Source organism: Mixophyes fleayi, chromosome 8 (genome assembly GCF_038048845.1).
Source record: "Mixophyes fleayi isolate aMixFle1 chromosome 8, aMixFle1.hap1, whole genome shotgun sequence".
NCBI classification, from domain to species: Eukaryota; Metazoa; Chordata; class Amphibia; order Anura; family Limnodynastidae; genus Mixophyes; species Mixophyes fleayi.
In genome coordinates this window covers 127,447,507-127,461,663 of record NC_134409.1, presented here as the reverse complement: position 1 = coordinate 127,461,663, position 14,157 = coordinate 127,447,507, and the positions used below count along the sequence as shown (strand labels likewise).

Here is a 14,157-nt window from a genome sequence, read left to right as displayed (position 1 = left end):
GCGTGTCGCTTATCGCCGGGACACGATTATTACCAGGGAGACTTTACCCACCGTGTGTAGTTTCCTCAGATTAGAACAAGCCTAATGGCAGCTCACAAATCACTTTTTTTTTCTTTTTTTTTTTCTTTCTTTCTGTTGAGATTGCCAGCGTAATACAAATAAACCTGACACATGCTTGCAGGCAGAGACTCCCGTTATTAGCGGACTAGCAGGTGAGCTCAGCAGCCCAAGGAGAATTACAGGCCAGTATTCCTTTGTGTAAGCAATATTTAATATCGTTCTTTATGTGTATAGCACCAACATAGTCCACAGTGCTGTACAATCAGAGAACTTTATTCAGACGTATGCTGATGGAGTTTGCAATGTCATTTGTCCTCTACACAAATGCTCACACTAGAGCCAGTTAAACTACTTGCATGTTTGGACCATGGGAGATAAACAGATAACCCAGTGGAAACCCACATGAACACAGGTTAGATGGCACCCTTGCTGTGTTTAAACCAGAGTCCCCAGTACTGCCAAGCAAAATGCTTAAGGCTGGGTACACACTACAGTGTTTTCAGCCAATTATCGGGCCAATCACATGATAAATAACATATCGCATTGGTGTGTACTCTGCAAAATCTCGTTTAACGATGGAACGAAGTCGTTCCAATTCTGCAGTGTGTACGCACTCAGGACCGGCAGTGTCCATAGACCTCTATGCAGAGTCACAATCTTTTCAGCCGTTGGTTATGACAGATGAAGAGCTCTGATCTGAAGGTAAAACGTGTAAAATGTGTTTAGTGTGTACACAGGAATGTACATCCTGATCCAGACTTTTTTTTTTTGTTAATCGTTAAGGATATCGCATTGGGAGAATTTTTTTGTAGTGTGTACCCAGCCGTACTCCCAACATTCCAGCTACTGAGTCACAGGAATCTTATAGCGAATATATAGAGTATGCGTTCTTAAATTTAATTTATTACTTTAAATCAGTTACTCTTTATACATTTACGTGATTTTTCCCAATCTGCTTGATATACTTTTAATTCTATTCATTTGAACAGAGTCGGTGGAGTCTGGGGAAGTGTCTGATTTTCCCATTCCTTGTTGGTTTTTAGTTTAATGTATTTTATTTTTAATGACTTGTCTCTTGATGTTACAAATTATTTATAGTGTTTAATGTATGACATTTCCAAATGGCACAAGAACCCCTTTCAGTGTCCTGTTTACCATGTTGACATTTTGGCATCCATTGGCGGCACATGTGAACCTACAGATATATATATATATTTTTCTCCCTGCAGCCTTCGTGGCGTCGTGGCACTGAGCTGCTCTGGGAACTTTGTGATGGTCAGGAGTTCTAAGAATCGTGAGGTGCAATGAGCGAGCGGATGTGATGCCCCCGAGTATAGCCGGTAAGTCTTTCATATTCCGTTTTACACAGTAGCTGAGGTCTATCAATAACCACCCTACTTATTTTTTTTACGTATTTTAAAGCACCCTTTAAAAACGACTTCAGTTTGAACTTTTTTCACGTTTGGTCCTAAATGTCGGAATCGCTTTGCAGCTCTGTTTTCACTTGGAGATGACTATTTTGCTTCCAGAGAAGACCTCTGTTGTTATGTATAATGGCAGCGAAATGCTATATGTATTTGATTTGTGAAAGGGAAAAAGGGTTTAGGAAAAAGTAATCTGAAGGTTTCCATCTTTACTAGTTTCCCAACTCCAGCCCTGGAGAAGCCACGTTTCTGATCCAGCCAAATGAATATTACTCACAAGTGCATGACTAAATAAATCCTCAACACAGGATCTCTTAAAGCAGTGATGGGCAACCTCTAACCTTCAAAAGGGCCACACATTATCCTTAATCTCAGGAATAAGTTAGAACATTATATTTAATGAAATAAAGAGAAACCTATATATCAGCAGGCATTTTATACAAGTATAACAAGCACATCTGATAACTTGGAAGGATCTGGGGACCGCAGGTGAAGGGTCGGAGGGCCGCATATTGCCCATCACTGTATTATAAGGTTCTCACACTGTTCTGTTGTTCCCTGTCATTCCAAGAGTCTACGACGCAGAACGTAAGACCTATAGCTAGTTGGATCTCCATAATTTTCTCTATGCAAACTTGATATGAAACCATTATTGATCACATGTTAACATTGTCGTTTTGTACAAGTCCCCAGTGTGTTATCCATTATGTTTATACCTTTATTATTCACTATGTTTTTCTCTATTATTACTATTTATTTTTTGGACTACTGTGGTTTAATTAAAATGATGAACAATATTAATGAAACCTGAACCATGGCTCAAAAAGCTGATTCACGGGCGTAATTTTGTCTCCTGGCCGAACTAATAAGAACGCCCTGTCATGAACAGACCACATTCTTTAGGAAGTCTTACAGGGTGTTGCATAGTAAATATAGAACACCCCTAAATCATAATTAAAGCAGCGGTAAGTCTTTCGGTGATGTGTACGTACATTTAACGGCTGCTTTCCACAATTGTTTTCTGAAGCCAGGCTCTGTTGGCATTTTTTTTACATTTGGCGCCTTGTAAGTCTTCCTCTTCCCTGATCCTCAGCGCCTGGTGAATGACTAACTCTCCCACGGTGCCTCACGCCAATCTGTAAGGTCAGAGCGCAGTGGGGCCTTGATGGGATCTGTCCAGCTGCTGAAAGGTAATGGAGAAATGAGGTCTTGGCCAGCGCAATCCAGAATCCCAGTGTGGTGGGCGTGAGCATGGGTGTTTCTCCAGTGCTAGGACCGTCCCGTAGGGAGGTGGGGTGTAGATAAAGCACTCTGGGCCCGAGTCATTAAGGAGAGGAAAGCATAAAAAATTAGTAACTTTGCACCTGGGTAAAAGCATGTTGCATTGGAGGGGGAGGTAAATTTAAAATGCTGGGACAGACCTGTAGTTGGGATAGGGCATGTCCTAGATCAACCTTAAATTTCAGTGTAAAAATAAAGCTATCAAGTATTTGTGTGCCACATGAAATACAGCCAGTATTTAACTTAAGTGCAAAATAATAAACTAATTTGCACCCCTTACATTGTAACATGGTTTGTTCCAGAGAACATTTACCTCTTTTTCTTTCCTTGATGACTCAGGCCCTCTGTGTCTACAGGTTCCCGTATACATCTAGAAAGTAACTAGAACGAATTCCTCTGGACTCAGCAGTACCGTCTAGAGGCCGCAGGAATTAAATGGTCGGGGCTATTAATAAATGTTGCCTATTGCTAAATATTATCCGGGTAAGAAGTTGCACTTTAGAAAATATTTTACCCTCCCTAAAATGTGGACTTGGCATCTAACCAATCTTCTACATAGATTGTAAGCTTCCTCAACAGGAATCTCTCATCTTCTCTTACAGTTAAATACAATAAATGCTAAGAATATGTATTTGTGCCATAGAAATTTATTTGCATGTAAGGAGATTGCTGGAGGCTTACGATGGTTGTTTCACCAGACTCCAGCAGGTGACGATATTTGTGATGCTATATATACATATGGCATATATACATAGCTTTGCCCTATGGCCTACAGTGTATTCAGTACTACCATAATTTTTAAAGTAAATATTTAGGACACAGCTATGGTCTGAAGTTTACCCTGGCCATTCAATCTACCCTATACTTCTTTTAGGTTACATATAATGTAAAAATAGTTATTGGAACCTATTCTCACTTGCCCTGTTAATAGAGATTCCCCTGGAATTTAAATGATAGGAAAGTTATTACTTTATGTAAAAAGTTTACATGTACAGGTAAAACTTTACAAATTCCACAAATTTAAGTACGATCGGTCATAAAATAATGCCAAAAATGTCTGTCGGGTTAATGTTAAAAGATTTAGATCAGGCCTGGCCAACCTGTGACTCTCCAGGTGTTGCGAAACTACAGGTCCCAGCATGGTGCGCCTGTAGATGGATAGCCGATACCTGTCAGAGCATGCTGGGATTTGTAGTTTCACAGCACCTAGTGAGCCACCGGTTGGCTAGTCCTAATTTATTTCATTCTCAGCCTTGTAATGTTCTAGACCCAGCCGAGCAGCTGGTACTGAATCTTGAATGGCAGGTGGTCTCCTTACTCCTTAAGTACTCTTGAGTTATAAAGCAGGAGGCTTCAGTACTGATCTATTTTCATGGAGATCAAGGTTTCAATTACAGATTTCTAAGTTCAGCGGTAACACTAAGAGACGACTTACTGGAAGTACCCACCTCTCCAGATGAGGATCTGGCAGAATTTCCATTTTAAAGGGCCACTAATGAGTACTCCAGTGTAAAAATAATCTCCTTGTCTTTACAGGGAGCTTGTACAGACAATTCCAATACTTGTGTATCACTATGAATTGAGCACAATACTATTTTGCAAGCGATATATTTTAACAGGATCTGGTTTTTAAAAATAGAGTTGGGGAATAATTTTCTAAAAAGATAATAAAATATTGAATTTTGCCATTGTCTAAAGTAGAGGCTTTCCTATTCCTAATACAGGCAAATTATTTACAGAATGAACTGTGCCAGTCTGTCTTGACCATACCTCCCATTCACCCAACCAAATCCCTATTCCATTTCCGCTTTTACCTGCTGTAAAACAGGACTGTGCCAGGACAAAATGGGGCTATTAGAGAATGCTATGTCACAGTACTTGTCCCTTTTGGATTATAATGAACTGTGAGTAATGATTATGTGATTTTATATAAAAGAAAGAATAATCAGCATTGGATAGAGTTGCAATTGGCTTTTGACTGCAATTGCTATGCCTACTGTGCTAACAGGTCTTCATTGATTCATCCTGCAGCGCCAGTTCTGCTTACCAAAAGTTGCCCACTGGGCACTCGCATACTAGTTTGCCCTTCTGCTCCATGGGAGGTTTCTGTCCTCCCTGAGCTCACCTTAGGACACCTGCATTACTCTACCACTCTTCCACTTAAAGATGATAGAGTGACCAACATGCTAATCAGGAAGACAATTATGTAAATTGTTCTGTAGGGCAGCCCTCTATCACTCCACACTGACCCTTCTATGTGTCAGTGCCATTAGTATGTAAGGTGTGCTGGGGTTGCTGATGGGAAGGGGCTGACCATTTGGGGTGAGGAGCATACTGGCCCCTGGCCCTGAAGAACATCTAGTTAATAAAAAAATAAAATAAATCATCCTCTTATGGAACTGTCCTCACTACTTAAAGCTGCACTATTTGTCTTTAAAACATGAAATTAGACATTATCTGGAGGTCTGCATCACAAATTGTTCTAATAACATTTTAGGGTGAATTGTCCAGTAAATGAACATATTAAAATTCGATTGAATATACCGTCTATGTAAGTTGATCTGTTGTCTTTGTTTTGTTAAAGTACATTGTTTATTCACAAGACTTGTGTGTTCATGTGCTGTTTTTTTGTGTTCAATCACTGGTATTTTTACACCTCTTCTGTTTTTTGGTTGTACAATTCGAACTATTGCTTCAATTTTTAAACCAAATAAAAATATATTTTAAAATTAGATAAAGTAATGATACGGTACATGTGTCACAATTGTTTTTATGTTGTATCTTCTACATACACCATCCTCTTTAAACAGCATCATTCCATTATCAGTTCATTCACTGGATGATTGACCCTATACACTTTCATGAACACTAGTGGACGTTATTGTACCTTTTACACCAATGGAATGCTGTTAAATCTGTCTCTGCCTCATTTGCATACTAGAGCCACTGGTTTTGACCATTGATGCCATCAGGAAAGGAAACGGGCATATTCCTAGGACCAATAACAAACATGATATGCAGTTAGTTTCTATACACTGCTGATTCTACATGTGTTCCTTCCTGTAACTTCATACGTCTGGTTCACTAACAAATTGGGTAAATTAGGCAGGCATTTTCATTTGTCAATAAGGTTCACCGGTTGCAGCTCAACAAAAAATATTTCAGACACATTGGGGTATATATAATAAACTGCAGGTTTGAAAAAGTGGAAATGTTGCCTATAGCAACCAATCAGATTTTAGCTGTGATTTATTTAGCACATTCTTCAAAATGACAGCTAGAATCTGTTTGGTTGCTATAGGCAACATTTCCACTTTTTCAAACCCGCAGTTTGGTAAATGAACCCCATTGTCTTTGTTTATTTGTTCCAGATAATCTCCTATAGATCTGACTGCAGTATTTTTTTTCCACAGTAGTTACTTAAGGACATTATTATAACATTTAGTGCAAATGCATATCAATGGCAAATGACATGTGAACCTACCAGTCATAAGAACGGGAACAGGCTTTGTAAAGGGACACCATCCTCAAAATGTTTTAACAGATTTAAGGACTTTAATTATAGTCTGTTTTTGGGCAGCACTGTGGCACCGAGGTCATGGGTTCGATTCCGACCAGGAAACTATTTCTGTGGAGTTTGTATGTTCTCCAAACAACTGACTTCTAACAATAAGGTGCATACTTACCAACTTTCACTGTCCACCCTTAATCAGAGAACTTTCATATATCCTCTAAACCAAAACCAATAGGTAAAGTTTCCCTTTTAAGCTGTGCCCTGCTACTATACGCAGATGCCAGATTGCATGACTGTGTCAACACCAATTTGCTAAATAGCCACAAGACTACACTGCCAACCTAGCACTGCTAATATTTAAAATGCTGTTATTGATTTTTTTTATTTTTTTTTGCGGAGTGTAAATTGTAAATGCTATAACGCAGCACAATAGCAAGGACGGGTGGATACGGGTGCAGAGAGCTGCATTGATTTGCCATATTTCAATAGCCATTCAGATCAAGCCGTGACATAAAAATGCAATTTCTAAGCCATTATTGGCGCATACTGATTTGCTAAGTGGTTCCAATAAATATTATGCTGTAACGTCCTTTTTTTTTTTCTCTCTCTGATATAGCCGCTTCAAACTAATTTTGCAGTAACAATAAGACTTTTAAGGTAGATGGTAATATTTTTGCAATGTAACCTCTGGAAAGTAAGTCATTAACGTATTATTAGTCTGAGTTAGCGCTATGTGTAGTGTGCTGTTGAACAGTTTTATATCCATATGTTCATTTAATGGATCTAGCACACAAAAGCCCTAGGATACACGGTACGCGCTAATTGTTTTACAGACGCATGAACCATTTTTCCACTTCACAAACATACAGAGTGACCCTTCTAAAACCTGTGAAAGTTGCTGGTAAACAGGTGCAAAGCACGCTTCATACTACGGGCAAGATATTTAGCATTGCAAGTGCTTCCTTCCTTTCACTGACTGTAAAAGTTTCACTGCTTATATTTGTGAATTAAAATAACAGCTGAAAAAAAAGTTGCACCATTACCACGTTTATCAGGTACAAAATATAAATGCCAGCTAATGGCAGAAAGGACCTAATGAAATGGCAGGTCTCCTGTATTTTGCTTGATTCCTCTCCATGTTTTCTCAATGCCTCTGGGCCTAGAGCAGGGGTCAGGGAACTTTTTTACCCTTTACCCCCAAATATATTTAGATACGCTGACGTTACCCCCTTGATTTGAAAGGAAGGAAATCATATATATTATTAATTATTGAAATCCAAAATTTTATTGAATCTATTCAAAAAATGTTTGAAAGCTTCAACTTCAAAACTTCAGGTTTTGGAGAAATGATGATGCTTCATTTTTGATACGAGAGCATCAATATTGGGGCATTTTGATATCCGAGCAATTTGGATACAGTCTTCAGCGTCCAATCAATTTCTCTGCTTTGTTTTTATGTTCGTTAGAGTGGAAAATCCTTGTTCGCAAAGGTAGGTTGTTGCAAAAGGCAGCAAATTTTTGACTGTCTCCTCATGTGCAATTTTGAATGCCTTTGCAGCTGTTGACATCCAAAAATATGACAGATCTGCTTTGTTTTCAAATGCAATACGTGCTTCATTATTGAATCGAAGCTCAAGAAGTGCCTCTGCCAACCCTTGAGGCTCTTCTGGTACAACAGCAATTTCACATTTAAAGGGGTCTACAATCCAACTGACAGCATGTGAATCGGCAGCATTACCCACAGGAATTTCATTTTTACCCCATTTGGGGTAATTTACCCCTGCTCCCTGACCACTGGCCTAGAGGATGTTCAAAGTAAGCAAAGCGGACAACTTTGGATGTTCCGAGATGGCACAATCTTAAATCTAGTGTATTGATGCCTCCAGACCAAATATACAGCAGTCATCATCATCAGCTGCAAAACTTGCATCCAGTTTATGTTGGTACAAAGTTTACGTCTTGTAGCAAACGTTTCGCACTTAGCTTGCATCTGCTTTTCGTTACTGTACTGCACTCGCACGTTAACGCTCCTGATTGACCTCTTTAAGGGCAGTGGACCGCAAGTTCAAGTGAGGGCCGTAGCTGATTTTGCTACATAAATGTTTGAGGCATCGAGCCGATGATAGTGAATCGCCTCTACTCAGAAGGCGCATAGTGTGTTCCAGAGAATTGCTGGCTATCTTTTTTTTTTTTTTTTTTCAATAAAGTAAATAAAATAATTAGGGCGAGAATCCAGGTTTTCCTTCGGGTCAAGCACTAGGTTTGAAGTTTTTTTTTTGTTTTTTTTTATTAATATGTTTTTGTTTTTTGTTTTTTTTATTAATATGTTTTTGTTTTTTGTTTTTTAAATTTGTGATTGCCTTGGGTTGGAGGTAAAGGGCTAGGGTTAAGGGTAGTATTACGTTTCAAACCCTAACAACTTTATTTAAAAGAAACAAAAAAAAATGTGATTTGAAAAAATTGACAGGCATTGCTCCAATATTACATATACATATTCAGAAGTAATAGTACATTTTATTATAGCAATACACGGGACAATCGGAGCAATTGTAAAAGAGGTGAAAGAAAGACACTTACAAGTTGTTCACCCTTGAATGTGAAATTGGTTCTGTGTACGTTTTAAATAATCATGCATGCACAGTAAATTTTCTAAAATGCAGAACAAATCAAAATTATTGCTGGTATTAAAAATTCTAAATTTGTAAAGGGCTCATAACAACTTGTATTTCCCAGAGACGCAGTTATCTAAATGCATTTCTGTATTACATACTGTTTCCACGTATAATATTGTTATAAATGACCCTTCATTTCTGTAGCCCTCTGGGTATTTTAAACCCTGTTTATAAGTATTTGATCATCCTTAATCTCATTTAAACTTTAGAATGAAAATAATGGTCCATTTACTGTCCAGAGCTGTAAATCACCAGCCGCCTACAAAAAATGCACAACCCTCAAACTTTCGGGCTGTGAAAGTTCTATGAAACGTAATTTTTAACAATTTGATAAACTCGTTTCACCTCCCCCTCCCTCTGCGTTTTTTTCCCCAACAACTTATTCTGTGAGTATTGGTCTTTTTTCATATAAAAGTAAGAAATTCTGATGTACTCTAGTTCATAAAAGATGAGGGGGATCCAATAAAGGAATATGAGGGCTGTCAGCTGCCTTTCCGTGCAACATTGATAAAGACAGTGTCAAACCCCATTGAATCTCCTGAAGTATTTTCAGCCATTCGTATTATTCTTTATTTTTTTTTTCCATTCTTGAGTCTACACTTAACCCTCACTAAGTTCTGTGACCGGCTGATTTTTTTTTACCCTCCTCTGTTCTGCATAGCTAATTGGCTTGTTGCCAGTGTGGAGACCATTGTCTGAACTTATGATGATCAGAAATTAACATGACATTTGTTGGTGGTAATGGAATACATTAGTAATGTAATTCATGAGTGTAAGGAAGGGTCCGTCATCCCTCCCGCCCCAACAAGAGACAGGCGAAATGATGAAATGCTCCCAGCAGGGGCCTCACAGCGGTCGCCAGCCAATTTCGACGTCAAATTTAGTTTTTAAATTCTTCCGACAATGCTTTAATGCTTACCAATTAATTACTACAAATGTCAATTAGAAATCTTCCAAATATTTGGGAAGATTAAACTTCAATTAAAATGATTACGTTTAAACAAAGACGACACAACATTGTTTTAATGAGTTCCGCTGAAGGTGACAGTCAGTAGTGATCCATTGATGAGAGTAGAAGGAAGATCGGAGCATTCCTCCTGCTGTTATTTCATACTCTCTTAATTATGTTAATTAATGGATAAATGACTTTCTCTCCTCTTCTGGTCAAGCCTTGCATTTGCATCAGATACTTAAATAGTCATTTTAAAGTGTACACAGTACAGTGGATACGGCCATTTTGTGCTCTGAACCTATATTCTTGAAAAATGCAGCCCGTCAATTGATTCAGAGTTAGTAATATCACTGAGGCATGAGGTACTTTGTGCCCCATGCCTCAATAAGATCTTCAGTTAATATTGAATCGATAAGAGTATTGGTTCAGCCCACAAGATGCCTGCCTCTGCTTTGTAAAGGCAGCTGATACATTTCCAGTAATAGGACATTGTAAGATGTCTTTGAGTTTGATATCTATCTTTGCTTTGCTACAATTTGTTATTCGTACATTTGTTGTTGTTGTTTTGTTGTATAGCATGACTGGTTAAGTTAATGTTCAAACATTATCCCTATTATTTTTCTGCTACGTATTATTGAAAGGGTTCTGATTAGAGTTGCTCCATCCGGTGTGTTGAATCCATAAAAAATTCAAAGATTCTTCGGAATTTCTTGATTTTTAAATTGATTAAAAATATCTAGCTGAATTTTGAGAACGTTGGATCAGGTCGCCGGCACATGTTTGAACCATTTCAACGTGTTTCAGTCTAAATTGATAAATTTTTTCCTTTTTTTTTTCTTTAAATTGGGAACTGTAGTGTTCATAGGAAAATAAATGTTAAAGCACTTTATTATTTAAAAATGTTTTTTAATGAAAGTTTACAAATAATAAAGTGAGTGTTTTAAAAATATTTTTAACGTGAATGGTAAACTTCGACCGTGTTCTGTGAAATGCAAAAGGTGAACGGGAGCCGCAGATTCTAATTAGGGTCTATTGACCATTACACTGTGAACATGTTTCTGGCCATCAAACTGGTGACCTATTGGGCTCGTTAAATGAAATAGGGGTGAGATTGCACGTTCTGTAACCCATAACAACCAGTCAGACTCTAGCTGTCATTTATTTAGAAGGATGGAAGCAACCATCTGATTGGTTGCAAGGACTCACTCAGTTACAGGTCAGAACAACAAGTGACCATTCAGGAAGACAATGCGGTTTCACCGGGAAAGCACATGGTTCCACAAGATGACATCACAGTGGTTGAAACCAAGTAATTCATTGGCCCAAAGTGCCACAACTTCACTGGAAGGAATCACAGCCTGTTCTACTGGCTCTCTAAACGTACAAGTGTAGGTATTGTCCCTTTATTCGGGGAGATGCTAGTGTGGACATATTTTATATTTATGGGGAACAGTACAAATTCTGTTTTCCCTTTTTGCCGGATTTTATTCTCTGTATATATCGCTGTATATATATTCTCTGTATTTCATGATGTCTGGATGTGCTCTTAACATGTGTGTCCTGTATTCACAATAAAAATAGTTTTACTTGTGACATTTGCTTTTGCTGTATATTCATTCTTCCCACTGTTTAGATCAGTGTTGGTTAACCTGTGACACTCCAGGTGTTTGTGAAACTACAAGTCCCAGCATTCCCTTCCAGTAATAAGCTGCTATATATTAGCAAAGCATGATGGGACTTGTAGTTTGACAATACCTGGAGTGCCACAGGTTAGCCAGCACTGGTTTAGATCCAAAAACAAAAATGGTCCTCAAAGTTGGACAGCAGTTATATAGAAGGTTAGTTCTTTAGGATACAGCTAGTTCACATTATTCTTCTTGGGATATATATAAGGTTTTTAGGCTGAATCAATGCCACTGTACTAATGTAAAACTTGAAATTGGGCTACGACTGACTTGTACCTGTTTTCCTTGATTTCTGTTACTGTATTTAACTTCCTGATCATCGTTGTTTTACACAGCGATAAATTTCCTACCCTTAAATTATCAATGAAGCATTATGCATACCCTATTCCTTTCCTGCCTGGACTTTTGCAACCCTGCTTTCTAGCATTCAGTTCTTTCATTTTCATGTTCACGGAAAACTTGATAAACTTTTAACATAGCTCAGCGCCAAGATCTCAACTACTTTACATATTGCTTTGACAGGCGTTCCCATAGTGTTTTACATTGTACGTTATTTTGAGTGTGCGCAGCAGACGTTGAAGTCACATTTGCCTACATTATTTTTTGGGAGTCTTTGTCTTAGAGCCCGTTTACTAGGCGTTGCAGACACCTACGTATCCTTGTGGGCCCACTAGGTGGCACTGTTCTACTGAAATCTATGGGGGGGGATATTTATGGTAGCTACAGTAGTCCAAATATGTTGAGAAATTCACTAAGCATTTTATAGAAAAAGCAAGTGTGAATTGCTGTCTCTTTAAGACTACTAGGTTAGGGCCATTTGATCTCTGAAAAGCTAAATGTTAATCTAATTTCTTCCTTTCCCATGAAAGTGTTTGTTCTATTGTAGGAGAGTTATCTAAGCAGGATCTCAGCACTCTGTTATTTACTGTCCGTTATCACTTTTGACCTTTTAAAAATGTGTTTTTGAGTTAGCGAAGTAATTAGGAGTTTGTGGTTGTGCAATGTATTTATTGAGATGCAACGCATTTTAAGTGTTTGCAAATGGTGTGAAAATAATTGAGTGTATGCGGATTGAAACTGTATGATGTCTTCTGTAGAAACACCGACTTTTAAGGCCAGTCTGAATAATTAATAGGAATTGCATATTGCAAGCGTAATTGATTCTGATGTTATGATGCTTAGTGGCTGTGTGTTGCTGAATAGTTCTCCATGTAACGCTGTTATTATTAAGTCGTATACTTGAGTCTTGTTTTAGTACTGGTACCCCTGGGGGTCTGTATTACTATCACTGGCTCCCACCACTGTATAGTGATGGGTGCCGTGTCATAGGTATCCGATGACCGGCTATGCCATTCGTATCCTACAAAGCTGGCATGTTGGGAATGGCATGGTGATCCATTAGACAACCTAGGCTCTGGTCTATGGCCCATATTACCTTAACCCGTTTCTATGCTTTTTTTTTTTTTGACAAACAGAGAATGGGCCCAAACTGGCATATTGCCTAGGGCCCCATGGGGTCTTAATCTGGCTCAGCATTACTGTCTATCCGGTAAACACCAGATCTGTCCTTTTTGTAAGTGACACATCCTGGTTGCTGGTGGGATTTTCAGCCTCTGCCTGCTGTCTGAGTTTCCCTCTAGTTATCCGTCTGTATCTGTTGTCATATTAACGTATGCTATAAAAAGCAGCTTAAAGCGTTGACCAATCACAGGCTGCTTTCTGTTTATTACCATGACAGAAAATATCAGCTGACCACTAGAGGGAGCTCCAGTCAGCTGGAGAAGGTGACTGGCAGGATACCGGTGGTCCGCCACTGAGTTTGTTATATATATATATATATATATATATATATATATATATATACAATATATATATAATATATGTGTGTGTATGTACATGTGTGTATATTATCCATGAGGCATAAATCCACGATTTTGGTTTATTTGTGGCTTTTAAGGACTATCCCTTAACATGTTTGTAGATAAAACCAACATGCTTTTCTTATTTGTGGAAGCTTGTAAATTTCATGCATATTGTGCTGGCTTCTCCCACAGTGCAAAATCTTCCAAAATGCAATGAAGCACGCAGCAACATGATGAAAAACTATAAAATGGAGTCTCTACACGCTTTTCCAGATGTATTCTTAATTTCACCATAAAATGTAAAAACACTTACAAGGACTCATATTAGACAAATCCGTTAAAGACAGGTGAACAGCAGCAGAAATGAAGGGGCTGGAACTCCGAGCTATATTTAAAAAAAATAACCCAAAAACTTTCATTAAATATATAGGGATTATTTTTGATGCATACTTTTATTTTTAAAGCTTTGGCTGAATCACGGTGAAACTTGTGTGAGCTTTTTGTCCAACTTCTTCAAATGTATTTAATTTACTGATGATTCATAGAAATGGAACATAGGTTTTTTTCAAAGCATAGTTGATAGCCGAAAATAACTAGTTTCTCTGCTTCACCTATCGGAAAGACAACACAGATGTCAAGAAAAATCTCCTGGCATCACCACAATACTAGCAAAAAGAACATCAGTGCACATGTAGGCTTCGTTCTCC

General features: G+C 38.2%; 1 protein-coding gene across 8 annotated transcripts in view; it reads left to right on the top strand.

Moving 5' to 3' along the window:
• FOXP1 (forkhead box P1) overlaps positions 1 to 14,157 on the top strand; it is a 508,980-nt gene that overhangs the window by 57,171 nt on the left and 437,652 nt on the right. For all 8 annotated transcript variants that reach the window (XM_075183442.1, XM_075183445.1, XM_075183440.1 and 5 more), the window contains exon 3: positions 1,290 to 1,400. The gene's annotated coding sequence lies outside the window, so the exon portion shown is untranslated. The remainder of the gene's footprint in view (positions 1 to 1,289; positions 1,401 to 14,157) is intronic.